This window comes from Tachypleus tridentatus, chromosome 13 (genome assembly GCF_004210375.1).
Source record: "Tachypleus tridentatus isolate NWPU-2018 chromosome 13, ASM421037v1, whole genome shotgun sequence".
In the NCBI taxonomy this organism is placed as follows: Eukaryota; Metazoa; Arthropoda; class Merostomata; order Xiphosura; family Limulidae; genus Tachypleus; species Tachypleus tridentatus.
In genome coordinates, this window is record NC_134837.1 from 44,814,362 (window position 1) to 44,832,846 (window position 18,485).

The 18,485-nt window shown below is 30.7% G+C and overlaps 1 pseudogene across 1 annotated transcript in view; it reads right to left on the reverse strand.

Moving 5' to 3' along the window:
- LOC143240314 (irregular chiasm C-roughest protein-like) overlaps nucleotides 1-18,485 on the reverse strand; it is a 75,428-nt pseudogene that overhangs the window by 23,491 nt on the left and 33,452 nt on the right. Inside the window, exons 4-10 of the transcript XR_013021710.1 lie at nucleotides 13,321-13,512; nucleotides 12,919-13,041; nucleotides 10,196-10,302; nucleotides 6,177-6,384; nucleotides 5,470-5,584; nucleotides 4,445-4,587; nucleotides 2,181-2,434 (exon numbers count right to left, since the gene is read on the reverse strand). The product of XR_013021710.1 is annotated as an irregular chiasm C-roughest protein-like (transcript). The remainder of the gene's footprint in view (nucleotides 1-2,180; nucleotides 2,435-4,444; nucleotides 4,588-5,469; nucleotides 5,585-6,176; nucleotides 6,385-10,195; nucleotides 10,303-12,918; nucleotides 13,042-13,320; nucleotides 13,513-18,485) is intronic.

Here is an 18,485-nt window from a genome sequence, read left to right on the forward strand (position 1 = left end):
AGTAGGATATGAATATATTGAATTTAAACATTTATTTCATCTACAAAACTGAACGTTATTACATCAGATATGCTTTATTGTTTGTATTGTATAGAGAAATAGATAGTTATATCAGATATACTTTATTGTTTGTTTGGTATAAAAAAAAATAGATGGTTATTTCGACAAATTGTTTATTATTGTGAACAAACCTCGATTATATTTTATAATGTCATTAGTTGAGCGATTTACACGTACTGTTTAGGTTTACGAAAAGAAGTTAACCAAGTTGGTTATTGTAGAATATAATAAATAAGAACGTTTTCTAATTTATATGAACCACTGTCACTCAGAGGAATCTAAACATCTTGAAGACTGTGCCAGTTCCACGTAGCCTAAAAATATAATGTTTTAAGAAGCTTTCTAACGCGTTACTCAGTAATGTTTCAACAGGATATATGTTCTATTCAACACCCATTATTTGATCTTACTTAAAATAAATAAACAAACAAGATTTATACACCCTCAACTATATTTTATTGAAACGAGTTTTTGGATCCAATACAGCTACCATCATTAGTGTGTGTGTGAATGTTTATAGCAAAGCCACATCGGGCTATCTGCTGAGTCCACCGAGGGGAATTGAATCCCTGATTTTAACGTTGTAAATCCGGAGACTTACCACTGTAACAACGGGAGACTCATCGTTATTAAAAGCATTGTTATATTCTAAAGCTCGTTTTAATAAACATACTTGAATGAGTAGATTTCCTTTTTACTTAAGATCAGTGCTTATATATAAGCAGTGAGTTTTATGTAATATATACTATTTGATCCATTCGCGATTTGCGAATATCGAAAGTTATCATGATTCACCTAATATAATTGTTAACCATGACAACAATTTTATAATCCTTACAAAACTTATTTCCTACAAATCACCGTGTACAGCGCAAGCCGATATTTATACCTCCTTAAATAACAAATATCCATTTAGTGACCTGTGACTTTTTAAACACGTGCTACATTAATTACTAAATTGAGGTTTTGATTCTTCCTGTTATAGAATATTTCGTAATTTTTCTCTGACAAAGAATTTCTATAATTCATTTATTAATAGCAACATATAATGAAGCATCGTCCTTACATATATAACGGATACATGTTATTTATGATTAGCTTATCATTTTTACATCTAGGCAAAAAAGGAAACAATATCAATTAGAGAGATTCTGTACTCGCACCCCGCCGTTCGTTTTCGAAATTCCATGCGTTTATGTTGAATGAAGTCAATTTTCTCCTTCGTAAACTCAGAAAATCATTCTCAGATCCAAAATGATGAACGATCAAGATTAGTTTCTGTACTGTGATGAAGAGTCTTATTCTTAATGTGTCCATGAAACTTGGTACAAATTCGATTACACTTTACAAAGTTATTAATCCAAAACTTCCATTGTGTCCTATCTCTTCATTATAAAAAAATGCTTCAAATAGATCCCGAATCCAGATTTGGATCCGTACTAAATTACTTGGGGAGGACTGTCCCACACTAACTTCATGTACATCAGTAAATCGGTTTTTGAGATAGATGCACGAAAACACAGACAGACGGAGGGACACCATATTGCGATACCATCGGTCCCTTAGATAACGAACAGATGTCTTGTGAACCAGAATAAAAGCATTTCAAATTGGAACTTATTTAGTTAACTTTATATAAATATTTTACAAAAGTCAGTATTTTTTTCTCAAACATAAGCAAAGTTTATGGGATTTTAAACTAGTGAAAATAATATGTGAAATAATGTTTTTTCAGTTGCTTGAAAAAGAAAAACTCTCTGTATCATATATTTATAATACTGATCTTTTTGCACAAATTTTCATACTGGAAACCTTATTGGGAGACTTATTATAAAAAAGTATTTTAAAACTATTTGTCGCAGAACAATATTAACAATTCACACATATATGCGAACATAATTTTGTGTTTGTATAAATGATACATGTGGATATATTGTAAATAAATGTAGGCGTTGAACTATAAGTACTTTATTTTTATTTTTCCAATACAAAACTAATTTATTTTCTGGTTTCATATGCTAATGCTAATTTGTCTATTCGTCTGTTTAGCTGGATATAAAACATTTATTAAGGTTAGAATATTGTTAACTACGAAATAGCTTACACATTGTTTCACATACCTTTCAAAAAGACCATGACCTTTTCAGTTATTTGGGAAAACCGCTTACTGTTGCTCTACAGTAGTATTCTCCTGAAGTTTCTGGTGTTGCATTTGGTATCACAAGGACAGGTTCAGTCCCTAATATTTCTGAGGAATGTTCAGATGTCCAGATGATGTTTGCTTTTGGGTTACTGTCGACATCACATAACAGTGCCACTCGATCGCCTAAATCAGCTTCTACATTTTCTAAATTTCTGATAATTCTAGGTCCATCTAATCGTTGCAATATATATGTGTAAACATAAAAAAGGTTCGATAGTAATGACACTAAAAATATTTTATATTCAGTTTGTTACGATTTAAGTAAAATAAAGTCACTTTTAAAATAAAATAAATCTCTTTGAAAGACTTATTATGCAGACGATTAAAGTTTCAATATATGTTAATAAACTGAATTCGCAACATTTAAGTTATGCATACATCGCCTACGGAAACAAATATTCAGAGAAAAAAGCACATAAAATGTAAGTAATGCAACGAAGGCATATAAAAGAAGAGAATTGTCAGTCATGCGTGAAATACGAAACCCAGTAGAACATTCTTTCAAGAGAAAGTGTAGCTCGAGATATTATTGTTATTACTTTTAAATTTTTAACAACTGTACATTATATTCAGAATTAATGCTTTCTATAACAGATGTAATTTCCAAGAAACTTACAAAATTATTTTGATTAAAATAATAGAAAAATTCTTTTCTTTAGTGTATAATATAATTAATGATTCAGCATAATTATCTCTTAACAACAATGGCATATTACACATCATTTGAAGTCTAAATTCCTAATATATCGTTAGTGACATCATTAATTTTGTGTTTCTGATATTATTACAAACACACATGCATTGATTTATTTAATTTTATGCATTACACTGTTCAAATATTGATGTAATATACGCAGACTGAATTTATAATATTACTAATTACCTTTATTGTACATGCAGAAGAGTGAAGCAGCTTAAATGATGTCTAATTCACTTTAATATATATTTCTAATTTTTGTCATCGATTTAATATTTTCATCTTTGAAACTTTAGAAAATAAATGTTTTTCTTAGTAATAACGCTGATCATTATTCATTTGTGTCAACATAACACTTCTCTTAAATGCGGCTCTGATAATAAAAATAAACCTCTGACTTATCATAACTTTCAGTCTTAACGGCAATATTTGTTCTCTAATATTGATATACTTTGATAAACCTAGTCTTTTAATAACACTCCTTCAATTTATGTGTAGAATCATTCTCGTGAGTTAATTATGCAATTTTTCTAATGCAATATTTAGAAAAACTAACACTAATAAGTTATTTTATTATTCTTATTTTTTAACGTAATAAAAAAGAGTTTCACGTAGGAATTAATATACAAGATCAAGTTGCATTATGTTATGAAAAGAATACATTTGTCTTTAATGCCCGATTAATTTTCGGGATATGTTCTAATGAAAACCATGAATATCTGACATCGTGAATGTTTAACGAATAATAAACAAAGAACAAAGTTTTCGTATAAAAAATGGCTCAATTTTTCTTTTATTATATTAGGCATGCAAGTATATTTTTGATTTTATTAACCTAACAAATCACAGCGAATTTTTGTGCGAAGATCACGCATACACATGACAGTGTTTTATGTAAATTTATTACAATTTATATTACCCACCTATTTATTCTGCCACTGAACCTGCCAGGATATATGTCATAAGTTATAACAAGCTACATATATTTTACTATTTGTTATTGAAACTGTCTTTTTTCCATTAGTGCTGTCATTACGAATTAAAGGATTAATAGAATACACGTTTTTTTGAAGCTATTGCTGAAAATGTTAACTTTGTACAAAATCATGTTTAATATGTTAACATTTTATTCAAAAGAAACTCGCACTCTGTCATCATTATGGTCACAAATCACATGGTATTATATTTTGTGCCTCTTATCCAATCAGTCGACCAGTCACCATAAACAGAAGTAAATCTCGTCATTAGCTTTATTAGTGCCTACAGTAGTGTCTTTGGCTGTGAGTGACATAATAAATGAAACCTAAAATTACTGTAAACAACACAAACTCTAATCGCAAATAAATACTACCTCAGTGCACATGGTTCGCTATATGGTAATTTGAGCTTGTGAATTACAAAATGAAATATCTGCTTAACCACGAAGATACAAATTTGAAGTAAGTTTGAAATGAGCCAAACAATTAAGTAGTAGCACTACTTACACAGGACGTTCATTGTATGAATTGCTTTCGTACTTCCAACAGTGTTGCTCACTTCGCAACTAATTGTGTCTCCATTGTTTTCTCTGGTTACTCGGTTCAGTATAAGTACTGTTCTATGCTCATCAAGAAGTTCCTCATCATTTCTGTTGGAGAAGATTGTTTGTCAGTCACATCAAAACACTCACATTATATTAAGAGTTATCTTAACGACAAGTCAATCACTTCTGGTGCCTTTCCCAGGATAAAAGTATCACAATTAGGTCGTTATTTGTACATGAAGAAGTATTCTACGAGTGGAACACATAATTATTGCCACTTTACCTATCTATGCAGCAAATTAATTTATCATAACTGTGTATAAATATATAACTGTTATATATTTATTTATATGTATAATATCGTGATTCGCCAGATAAATTATAATGGTCTTATTCTGAAATTCTTTGTGGATAAAATCCCTCTAATTCTGGTAGTATTTACCCTTTGGAAGAACTATAATTGCATGTTGATGACTTTCAAGCTTACGATGTCTGGAAGCCAAACTAAAATTGCGTTTGAGCCTTATATGGAAAGACAGTTGTTACATTAGTAGCATTTAAAAAGTATTTAAAAGAATACCTAAACAAGTTAAAAAGTTTACCTGGTATTAAAAATAAAAACGTTACAAATTCGAGTGTATAATTATTACAACAAAAGTCCTACTTATCCGAAGAACATGCAAAACATTTTTGCTTACACTTTTCTTATCTTTCAATATAAAAATACATTAAGCTGTAACTATTTTCAAGGCCTATACAATAGCTGTAGGCTATTATGGTATTTTTTACTTGACATGCATTTATTTAAAGATTATTTCAAATTTTCATCTTTTGCAACAGAAGTACCCACGGCTTCAGTTTTGAAAAACGAAGTAAAATATACATTTTCTTTCTGTCAGTCTTCAATGAGATTGTCATTTTTGTTCTTTACTTTGAGAACGCATAATAAAAAATAGCAATTTCAAAAAGTCGAAGCATTCTCCTCACCTATACCATTTAAAGGAAACCCCAGGAGGATTAGCGTCGACTTCGCAAGTGAATCGAACATTGTTATTCTCCAATATCCTGGTGCTGTGAACTGTTAGATCTATCTTCGGGGCATCTGTTAAAATAAACAGACAAGTGAGCGAACAGGGAAATATATTTGATTAAAAATATACAGTTTATTTCTTTGTATATTCCTAATAAAATGTGACAACCCGTGCAACAATTTTTCAGCCAACAAAAACATAAAAAATTCCAAAGTTTTCGTTCATTTATCTACTTTTAGACTTAGACCATTTAATGTGTTAAAGGTGTGGTTGTCTATAGCTTTTTTAACACCAGAAATTATATCAAACTCAAGATATAAAATTGCTCAATTAATATTTATTTTTATGATGATGTAAACGAAAATGCACATTCTAAAGCAAGAAAGTAAATGGTTAGTGGATCGAATTAAGACATTATTTCAACTTATAATTCCTAAATTAATAAATTTATTTTCTCTTTTTGGTGCTAACATTTTGTTTAAATCATTAAATGTCAAATACATGGGCGAAAAATTAAAACCTGAAGAGAACTGGGTATTATTTTAAAGAATTAAAGCTAAACTAAGAACATGATTAAAACTGTATATACACAAAGAAAGGGTAACTAAACAAGAGTCTTAACTAATGTAATTAAACTAAGTGGAGTAAAAAGTAGAATCATACATTTCACGTCGACTTTAATGGTTGCTAGAGCAGGCTGCTTGAGCGCAGAGTTTTCAGATCGGCAGATGAAACTTTTCATATGGTGTTCTCTCTTTGGAGTGAACTTCCAAGTCAAAATGGCGTTAGCTCTTTTTCCATCAGTTAGCTGGTGCGTTTTGTAATATGTATTCACTTGAACCACTTCTCCTTTTTCATCAACCCAAGCAAGCTATGATTTAGCATAAAATAATAAGAAATGTAAGGTACAGCTGTGCTACTGGGGCCAAAAATTATACTATTTTTATCAATACATTTATGGTGTATAACTCTGTATGATCAAATATATTTTACTAATGTCTCACTTTTGAACTGAATATTTATCACTGAATGCGAAAGACATTTTATTTTCTCTGAGCCTGAAAAAAGTAAAAAGCATTTGCTTTTGAGGAGAGGAAATATTTGTTTCATTAAATTGGAATTTGAATAGTTTGTTTTTGTTGTGTATTACAATGTATAATTAGTATTTTAATTATTTCTTTTTGTTGCGTACTATAATATATATATAATTACTATTTTAATTATTGATTTTTGTTGCGTACTTTGTTTGTTTGTTTTTTGAATTTCGCACAAAGCTACTCCAGGCGAGGGCTATCTGTGCTAGCCGTCCCTAATTTAGTAGTGTAAGACTAGAGGGAAGGCAGCTAGTCATCATCACCCACCTCCAACTACAATATATATATATATATATATAATTAGTATTTTAATTATTTCTTTTTGTTGCGTACTACAATATATATATAATTAGTATTTTAATTACTTATTTTTGTTGCGTACTACAATATATATATATATATATATATATATATTTAATTTTTTTTTGTTGTTGTATACTACAATATATATCTAAGGCCACTCAAAGTATTTTTACGTGACCAAGTTTTAATAAACTTTTATTCAAAAATTCAGTTCTGGAAAAAGTAACCATATCCTAGGTAATAGATATATGTTTTAGTCTAAATTGCAAAATTAAAGATGATTTATAAAATAAGCTTTCTTGTTGATGTGCTTTAATATACTTGTCATAATCCCGCATTCGTAACACTAACTATAGAAGGAATATATGATTTTTATTATTCTAATGTGTTTTAGATGATATCCATTTGCGTTTTATCACATGTTTAGAGACATCGCCATCGATCGGATGTATATTTTTATATATGTATGCGTGTATAAAATAAACAGGTTATTTTGCTGACTATTATAACCTAACTAATTTCTTATTTTCTCATTTTGAATGATAAGATCACCTGGTTTACTTCAGTTGATAAGCCAATAGAAAATCAGTTTACCACTCAATCCGATTCGCCACCACATATTTTTCACATTTTAATTTTTACTCCTATTTTTGGTCTTCTAAAATAATTCCTTCAAGCTATTTTAGAATATGTTTTTGAAAAGCCAGTCAGTAATTTTTTAATATTTAGTAACTTGAATAATAGTACTTACCACATTAAATTTATATATAGAAAAAAGTTTCAGTCGATTTACTTCTTAATTATCTTACGGAATTGCTTAATTAGTTAATAGGTTTTTATTGCAAAAATCGCTAATGATTTATTTTTCTTACAGAAGTTTACAATGAAAGTCGTTTTGCTTGTAATGAAAGAAACAGGCCTGCTACGTCTTTCTGATGAGTGTTATGTAGACAGAGTCAAGGTGAAATCCATACTTAGTTTAAAATCTTTGAAAATTAGGGCACCGAAGAGAACAAACTGGGTTTGAGCTGCGTGACCCCCTTTTCTCTTGAAACGGGCTGTCGTGCTCTAAGAGGGCAAGGGTAGTTATGTTTAGAATATCTTAGTGTTAAGTGTCACTCTAAAAGCGTGGGAAATCATTAAGGTGTTTGTAGGGGGGATATTGAATTAAAAATATATCTTGAAAAACTACGCTTCAGTCCTTGGTCTTAGACTCCAGTCTGTCACCAACAGAAAAGAGAAACTTCAAGCTTTTCCCCAGTGGCACAGCGGTATGTCTGCGGACTCACACAGATACTCACGGTGGGCAGAGTACAGATAGTCCACTGTGTACCATTGTGCTTAATTCCAAATGAATAATAAAAAAAATCAAATTTTATGTCCAGACGTTTTTACTCCTTGGACGAAAAGAATAACTCCTTACAAATTGCTTTTGTTTTGTTTGTTCTAAGTGACGATATAGTAATCCATTCATTCTTGGATATTAATAACTATCTTAAACGTTGGATACTTTTAAGGTTTGGTTAGTTTGGTTTTGATAAAATGAATGAAAGCATAACAAAAGTTAGTAGTAAATTTGTATAAATGTCAGTGTATTTTAAATAAAACGGTTGTATTTTAAGACAGAAGTATCCTCTGCATTGACAGTATATTGTATTAATCGAAAATGAATTATACAACATACGAAGGAAATTCATACGGCAAAAATGCTTTTCGAAAATATAAACTTTCTTTCGCCAGATTATCAATACAGGTAGAATGGGTGAAGCTTTACATTATACGTATGAAGTCTAAAACAATAAAAACAAAAAACAAGGCAATTACAATTCGGTTGTTTTTTCATATAATTATAAAAGCTAGCTTCTTAGCTTCCATATATTGAGAGCTTACTTGCAAAAGGAATTTACACATGCGAAGATAGAAGACCATACTCTCTCTTGCATGTGACTTTTGAAATACGCTAAAAAAGTAACTTCTTTATTCTCGGATTAAAAGTCTTCAAGAATTTTGAAAGAAATAATTAAAATATACTACAACTATGGTAAAAATATATATATAAAATATGATCAGAATACTTTTGAGTCGACTTTAAACATAATAATTATTTTTAAAAGTATTACGTAAGTCTTTTGAAAAATATTGAACAATTTTATTTGATGGCTTATACCTAAAGCAGTAGTTTGTAGTTTTATATATATATTATGAGAAAAATTGAAATTATTTGTATAATGAACAATAGTTTGTTCACAGCAAAAAATAAACAAAAACAGTATTCTAAAATAATTCCAATTATTTCACCTATTAAAAATTATTTATACAATATCCCGTTCATGCTTTATTTGATATTTTCGTGTTTTTAATTTTTCTTCCTCGGTTGAATTAAGAAAACAAGTCATAGTTATTTTGTCAGAAATATTATAAACTGTAGTTAAAGTCGTTATGTTAGAAATATAACACTGTAGAAACCTATGGTCGTCTACAATGATAAAAACTATTTTGCAAGTCATTTTAGATTGTTAAGTTGTGCATTAAATTGTTAGTTTGAATAATTCAAAACTACCCTTTCAGTTTGTTCCATAGATGAGCGTGTATAACAAATCCATAAGTTTTTCGAGCATGCGTTTAATCAGTTTACCGTTCGACGAATACATTCTGTAAATCAGCATTGATAAAGTTTAAAAGGACATGCCGTAGAAGTCCAACAACAAACTTAAAATAGCAAAATAAGTTGGAGACTGACAGTTTCAAACAGAGAGAAAAAATAAAAAGCTATTTGGTTATTACAGTAATGAGGAGGTATTTAAAGAGCTATTTGGTTATTACAATAATGAGGATGTATTTGTTTGGTCTTCAAATTTTACTGCATTAGCATCATTAATTTAACTGATTGATCATGAACAGCACAAAGTATATAACTCAATCAATAAAGTAGATGACAGCGATTTATCCTTTTTCTCCAAAGATCTATAGTACATTAATGTTTATGTGTATGTTTAGTTTTAAAGATCAATCGACTTCTGTGCTTATAAGCATTTTCAACATACGTTTACTTTACAATTAATTAGATTTATGAAAAGGACTGAATACAGAAATAAACAAAAACAGAATGTTCTTGAGGTAACTGAATATAAAGATATATCTTAATAAATAATGAAGAGTCATATATTATACGTGTATATACACATATACAAACAGAGCTGTGGCGGTTAAATCGAATACGTCTTTTTTTTTTTATACTACTATATGTATAACGTTACGAAGCAGTACAAACGATATAATTCTCACCTCCGCTGGTGGGCGGCCTCCACGGGCTTCACACGTCAGCTCAACTGTCATGCCACTAGTGGAACGAAGGTAATCTCCTTGTACAATGATAGGAGGTTCCGGAGGAACTGAAAAAGTAGAGGCTTTAAGTAATTATCTCTCTTATAAGACTGCCCTGGGCACTATAAAGTAACTTATATTACATTTTACAAACGTTGTAAGAGTTCTGAACAAGAAATGTATTCAGATTTCACGAACTTAAGGTTAGAGGTAATGGTATAACTCGTGAAAAACGTATGCATTTCCGTATAGAAAATGAATTCAAATAAAAATAACAATAAAACAGACAAGAATTTAGTTTTTACTTAAACCTGTTTGAATCACCAAGTTTTTCAGGTATACATGTAAAACAAAACGTATTGTGACTAGTAAATACATTTATGTTTAGCAAACGATTCTACCTGTTCAATAGTTAATAATTAGGCAAAAAAACGGTTTTATTTTGTGCTACTTAATGTAATTTTAGTAGAAAGAAATACTAGTTAGTAATTAAATTTTTACAGGCATTATTTAGCTATTTATAATTTTTAATTTTTAGTATATGGGATGTCTGAGTTGCATATTAGCTAGAAAATATTAAACTGTATACCATTTTATGTCAATAACAACAAATATTAACATTCTATAATAAGCTATCACTTATAAATTAGCTATTGAGGGTGAAAATTAAAAGCTAAATGTTTCTTTAGAAAGCGGATATTCTAACATTTGACAATCCGTAAATAATGTTTTAATATTTATTGAAAGATATTTCTTGTATTCTCATCAAGCCTTATTTTAATCATTTAACAATAAATAATATAAAATAAATTTGAGTTGGACGAAAATGATACAGTATTTCTTATCAAGAGATTAAGTTGTTTTGCCTGAATTAAGTGCAAACCAAGGTTGTTACATAAACAGAGGTTATGATGATTTTCTAACACACCTACCTTTTATTACAGGAGATAGATTAAATCTATGTACATATACACACTAGTTACTATAAAAATCATCGAAAGAGCAAACACATAAGTAAAGCCAGACTGGTAAAATTCTACAAATTTCTCTCACCAGGGACTAAATCCTATGAGAGAAAAAAACACTTTATGAAAAGCCAAAATAAATTTGAAGTAGGAAATTCTTGAGCGAAAATATACCTCCAAAAATCTTTTGTTGAGCAACACGATGAGAATCTATGAAAAACGTAAGATGACTCAAACAAACTTAAGGCAGTATTGGATTCTTTACATAAAAATCCTGACAACTTTGCAACTGTCAGGATTCAATTTAGAATAACAGGTACCTTGGCTCCAGGCCCCTTAGTTACCAACCTATTTGAAGTAATCGACTAAATATATATGAAAAAAGAATATCAATGGGGTACTTTTATATTTAACCTTTATATAGAAAGAAATGTTCAGTTTTTCTTCTTCTTTCTCTCTCTGTCTTCAGTTGTGTCACAGCGTTTACAAGAATTTTTGCACGCAATCTCATTATAACATTTTTTTTAGAGAGTTTCATAAACCATCACTTGATTTTGAACAAACAAAATTAAGAAAATTTGCCACATAAAAACAGCTACATGAAACTTTGGAAATCTTTCTTAAAAAGTAGCGGCTAAACAAAATTCTAAACTTAATCAGCTTGTTATATATCTAGATGGAACACATAGAGGACGACTACAACAGTCAAGCAAATGAAATATTAGAACATAGCTGTGGAAACATCTAACGCTTTGTAATTTGAATAAAAAAACAATACCTAAAAAAATTGCATTAATTTGATTAAGTTTGGTTTTTTTAAGAGCTAATTCTTTAAATATATTTATAATTACGTTATATTTTAGGTTTTCCTAATATCAAAACACCTTTAATTACTTGCTTTTTGCCCATTTGATTGTATTTTATGATTTCACCCGTTGGGGAGCTAATGTAAACCTAACGTCAAAAGTACAGTCACAATGGAATAATAATTCTGAATTTCATAAAATGAAAATTGTTCAACTGAAAACGTTTCAGTTCATAGACAGAAAAAAAAACGAAAACAACGTGTGTCTAAGACTGTGTTCTTAACTATTGTAGCTTTCTTTCGGTTTCGAAGCATAACAGCTGTGTATGAATAAATGTAACATTACATTTAAGAAATCGCATTTTACATTCTCTATGTTATGAAATTTTAAATCGACGATATGTTTACGATATATCTGCAATGCACAAATATTAATTTTAATCGCATATTATAAGTCTTATCATTAAATATTCATTGAAATAAATATATAACAAATACCTTTATTAAAATTTGTTTTGCCTGTTTGTTTGTTTTTGAATTTCTTGAAAAGCTACACGAGGGCTCTCTGTGATATCCGTTCTTCATTTAACAGTGTAAGACTAGAGGGAAGGCAGTTACTCATCATCACCCACCGCCAACTCTTGGGCTACTCTTTTACCAACGAATAGTGGGATTTACAGAAACAATATAACGCCGCCATAGCTGAAAGAGCGAGTATGTTTGTGTGACTGGGATTCGAACCCGCAAGTTACGAGTCGAGTGCCTTAACTACCTGGCCAAATATTCTGTTATCATAAAAAATTATAATTAACAAAACGTAGCAAAACAAAATAGTTTTCTCATGTGACTAATTGTTTCTTTTGATGAAGGAATGAAGAAGCTTTCACAAACATAATAAGAATTACGTTACAAACCGAGAACAGTAAGAACAGCGGTTGTAGACCGAATTCCTGTAACTCCTTCTGCAGCTCCAACTTGACATTGAAATTCTGCGTCATCGACCAATTGAGCATTCACAATTTGCAGAGAATAGTCCCCTGTCGAGTGGTCAAGATTTTTACAAATGTGCAATATTAACTAAAAGAATTTACTACGAAACGCTTTATTCATCAAGACACGTGTATATATTCATATATTATATAGATATAGCTGAATACAAACATACATATTCAAAAACATCATATGTATTAACGTTAGCATTTATATTACATCGTTTCATATCACTGATTTTCTTTTTGACTCTTATATTATTTTACTAATATTACATATTTTTATTAACATGCTTATTTATATTTATCGAGCTTTATTCGACTTACCTTCGTCGTCGTTGCCAGCCATAGTATAGCGAGGGAAACCGATTAGTTCTCGATCCGACCCCAGACCGAATCCATCCCTTGTCCATTGGAGCATTCCTATCTTGTTCTGGACACGACAAGGAAGCAGAATGTTTTCTCCTAAAATGACCATTTTGTCCTTGGGCTCACGTAAAAATATCTGTTGGACGGAGCCTGGTAGAAGTAAATCAGATAAAAACATTATATGGATTCATGTCGAACAGTAAACCTGCTCTTAATTTATCAGTGTCTATACGAAACAAAATGATATGAAAGACGGAGTAAGCCTAGTTTAAACATAATTTCTTTCTCAAAGTAGCAAAACACCTAAAAATTTCTCATAATTTCTTTTGAAACTTAATATTTTTGATATTTTTTACTTGTAATGTATAAAAGCTGGTGTATTCTCGTATAACATGTGACTTTCAATCAGTTTGCTTTATTAGCAATATAATTAAAGGAGAATTTATAACAGAATACGCCTTTTTCATAGTTTTGAAACGAAAAAGGTTATTCAGATAATATTACAAACATGTGATATATATGTTATCTTTTCAGTTTTGCTTCTGTGCGAAACCTATTGCTGCTCCTGGCTTATCAATCCAATAACATGCTGGCATTTATTAAAATGGAAAACTTATCCTTCGAAAAATAAAATAAATAAAAAGTACCAAAAACTTTATACAACGAAACAATAAATATTATTATTAATATAAAATGTCAGTTTTTGTGTAATGTGAATCAAGTTGCAGGCTCTTAAGCAAAGTGTGTGTAGAGAAGATGTCGGGACATATTAATTTTTCATTAGTTTTTATTATTATCTGTAAGTATAGTGACTTTGTCCAGTAATGAAGTGAGATCTTATAAAATAAATACATTGGAACAAATAAACCATTTCATAAAACATAATTTTATTCTTTTTTGTAAATGTTGAAAACCTTGTTTTAAAGTAGCACATTATTGTTAGTTTCATTAAGATTCCATTTAACTGTTTGCTCAATGAATCTTTCTTCAATGTCATTGCGCTTCACATGTGAGATCCATTTCCATTTAGACATCTTCATAACATTATCAATCCAATGCAAGTACGTTGCTTCTCTTATCTCTCATATGCTTCATACATACACGATCTATGAGCCTAATTTCAAGTATTATCATCAGAACTCTGTATTCAAATTTCACAAATCTTTTATGCACATTTTTATTACGGCACCAACTTTCGTATTCACACAAAATAATTGATCTAACTAGTGTATTATATGGTTGAACCTTGGTGTTGATGAATAATGCACGACTTCCATGCTCAGAATAACATGCTCATGACCTGATGTACCTTTTTTACTTTTCCAATGAATTTGTTTCCAGAGACCCATTTTTTGTAAAAGTTGTGCCAAGATATTTGAAATTATTTACTTCTTCTATGACTCGTTGGGTGTGATTTGTTTTCACCTGTCATAAGTTTTGCCTTATTTATATTTATCTTGATACCTGTTTCTTTTGCAAAGATATCCAAATCATTTAATAAATTATACAGCGTGTTTAAATGTCCAGTTCGGCCCGGTATGGCCAGGTGGTTAGAGTACTCGACTCGTACGTAATCTGAGGTTCGCGGGTTCGAATCCCCGTCACACCAAACATGCTCACCTTTTCAGTTCTGGTTGCGTTATAATGTGACGGTTAATCCCACTATTCGTTGGTAAAATATTAGCTCAAGAGTTGGAGGTGGGTACTAATAACTAGCTACATTCCCTCTAGCCTTACATTGCTAAATTAGGGATAGCCCTCGTGTAGCTTTGCGCGAAATTAAAATCAACAACAAAATCATCGGTTTAACTAACAGTATCACCTTCATATTCTAAATCAGCCAAATACTTATCAACTCCTGGAATATTTATTTATTTATCTTAGACTGTTCTCTTCATTAGATAATCTATACAAATTACAGAGGGGAAAGAGCTCCCCTTTGAAGAAACTTCCTCTTCACGTGCTAGTAACTATACTTGTCATTTATTTCCTATGTGCAAAGCTCTAATTAGCTCAACGTACTTTTGAGTAAGACCATTATCTTGCAGTATTATCTATAACACCTCTTTGTTAACTTTCGAAAGTTTTTGCAAAGTCAAAAAAGCCATTACAAGAAGTCGACTGTATTCAACACTTTGCTGTTTGACATGCTTCAGTACAAATATTTGGTCTTTACATCCATAGTTGTATCTGAAAACTACCTCTTTACCATTCAATGATTTACTGAATAAATTGTTAAGATTCCCTTGCCTCCATACTATCTTCTCTAGTAATTTTCTTATCGGCTTCACCAGTGATGCTTTCATGATACTGTCGCTTGCCCCTTCTTGCTAGTCTGTTAACTTTTTTATATGATATCCAGTACTTGATCCATTCATATTTTAATAAAACAAGGTTTTTTTATTTCTCTTTTAAACATATTGTTTTTTTTTTAATATTCCTCTGTTCTATAACTACTAAAGTTCCCTGATATCCAAGCTTTTCTTTTCCACTTTGCTGATTGTATAATGATTATTTCTCTAGCTTTTTATATGTTTAATATTTCATGTCATAGTATTTGAGTTACAACTGTGCAGTTTACATTATCATTCATAGTTTCAAAGACTACATATCTATTTAAACACTCCAATTTTTTTTTACAAATTCTTGTAGTAGTTTACTAACATTATATCTTACAACTTGTCTTTCTCAGAACATCTCACATGAGTCGGTGATCACTATCAATAACTGCTTCACGACAGTTTCTCATATTTAACATAATATTTTTCGCTCATTAAAGACAGCTAAATGATGTCCAGCTATATTTACATATATATTTATCCTCAAATATTCCGATAAAACCGATAAAACTGCTGGTCTTAGCATTTATTTCACCCATTACTTCTACACCCACAGTTTTCTCAATTTCTTGGAATCAAGATTAGTTTTCTTTCTGCTTCATGGAAGAAATGAAGCGAAGATATAACCAATCCTTCCTCAAACCCGTCTGCGGAAAGTATTGTTCAAATTTGTTTATAGGTGGCACTGTTATCGCCGAATCTAGTAGATCCAGAGGAATAAATCTATAAATACAACCTCTATTCTCTTGAGTGAGGACTAACATATAATAGTTTTGATGTAATAAAGCTAGTGTCCAATAATCCTTTAAGAATTATGGCAAGAAATATTAACTAGCTTACCATTATAATGTAAAGTAACGCATATTCGACATTTTGTGGCAGCACACGTTAGATTCCAAAGCATATGAATGTATATATACATATATATAGTTTCATGTCGAATTGAGACGCATTTCAACATTTACTGTGTCAATATCCATTATATGAACGTTGTTGAAATTATGATGTTCTTATACTGTACCGGAATACTTCGTAGACACTACTGAATTATTTAACGACTATTTCCACCAAGTTCTGGAATTCCAGAAAGCAAAAATGATTGACGCTTCACAATGGCATACATTAGAATATGAAATGACACAAACGTGTAAGTTAACTTGATTAACAGGATTAAACGTTTTTCAAACCATTCCAATATTTGTCACCAGTGCCACTTTTCTCTTGAAAGAACTTCGGGAAGTTATAACCTGACTAAACGGCTCAATTGTTTGCATGTGAATATCACGCAAAGCTACACGAGGGCTATCTGCACTAGCCGTCCCTAATTTAGCAGTGTAACACTAGAGGGAAGGCTACTAATCATCCCCACCAACCGCCAATTCTTAGGCTACTCTTTTATCAACGAATAGTGGGATTGACTGTTACATTATAAAGCATCCCCGGTTGAAAGGGCGCTCATATTTGGTGTGACGGGATTTCGAGCCCGCGACCCTCAGATTACGTCGATTGCCTTAACTACCTGGCCATGCCCAGCCCAAAAAGGCTCATAACAGTTGAAATGCTTAAACTAAAGCACGAGTGTGTTTACTTATAATTAATTAAAACTCAATAATGATCAGAAATATGATATACCTATTGAACGTTCTTAATAATATTAAGATATTGAAAATATTGTAATCGTTTGAAATGTTTTTCAGTTTTATAGAGTAACAAGGGATTATTGTACATAATTGACGTAAAAGTATTATTGGAAAAAAATCAGGATTAATAATTTATTTACAAAGCACAAGTTAGTCACTACATATGTTTGATAAAACGCAAAAGGGGCGATTCATTTTAAACTCCTGCTGATATGAAACGTCTGTTTCATATTTTCTAGCGTTCTCATGCAAAATAGAAAGATTTTTTTCTTTCGGTGACGTGGTGAAAACCAGTGGGTAGAAAAATGACGTATTTGACAAACTCATATAGCATCTTGCAAAGTGGACTTTTTAATCATGATAACGAACGGATGAACACAGTGAGTAACTTTATATTGACAGATGATTTATTTCCCAGCTTAATGCCCTTTCACACGATCAGATAGCTAAAACATCGTGCAGACTGAACGCTTTCCTCTCTCATGACATGGTAGGTTGAACAGGAATTACATAGAATATTTTGTTTACAGCGATATGACGGTGTTAATAACAGCCAGGAAAGAGTTTAAACATTTTTAGCCAAGAAAATGATCAGGAAGAAAACAAGACCTGAAAGATTAGTTCGACCAATACTTGCTTTATTCAATAAAATTTGAAATGCGATACAGCTTATGTGTGTATACTGGACATTTCTGTGAACTAGCGACCTTAAAACGAATAGTATCTTGCTTTCAACCCAGCATAAAAGAGTCTCTTGTTTCAGTCCGCTGTTAATGTTACCATATTAAAAATTCGATGTATATGGATATTAATTTGAAAGTTAGCAAATATGTGCGAATTATTTCATAGTAGGAAAACAGTTTCAAGATATTTTAAAGTAAAGCAAATGCACCAAAGAAGAATCAAACATATAAAGTTTAAACTCGATTATCCTGGATGTTTCTCATGCTGATGGTAAAATTTGTAAAATACTTTCTTCATTTGGAACTATGCAAAACTTTCTGCTTTCAATTAAACTTCAGTCCAACTACGGTATGTTTATTAATATGACGTTGCATGTATTATAACACCTTATAATACGTAAAAGTATCTGTGACATTGAAACAAATTTTGAAGTGGCTTGAAGTTTTTAAAGTTCTAAATT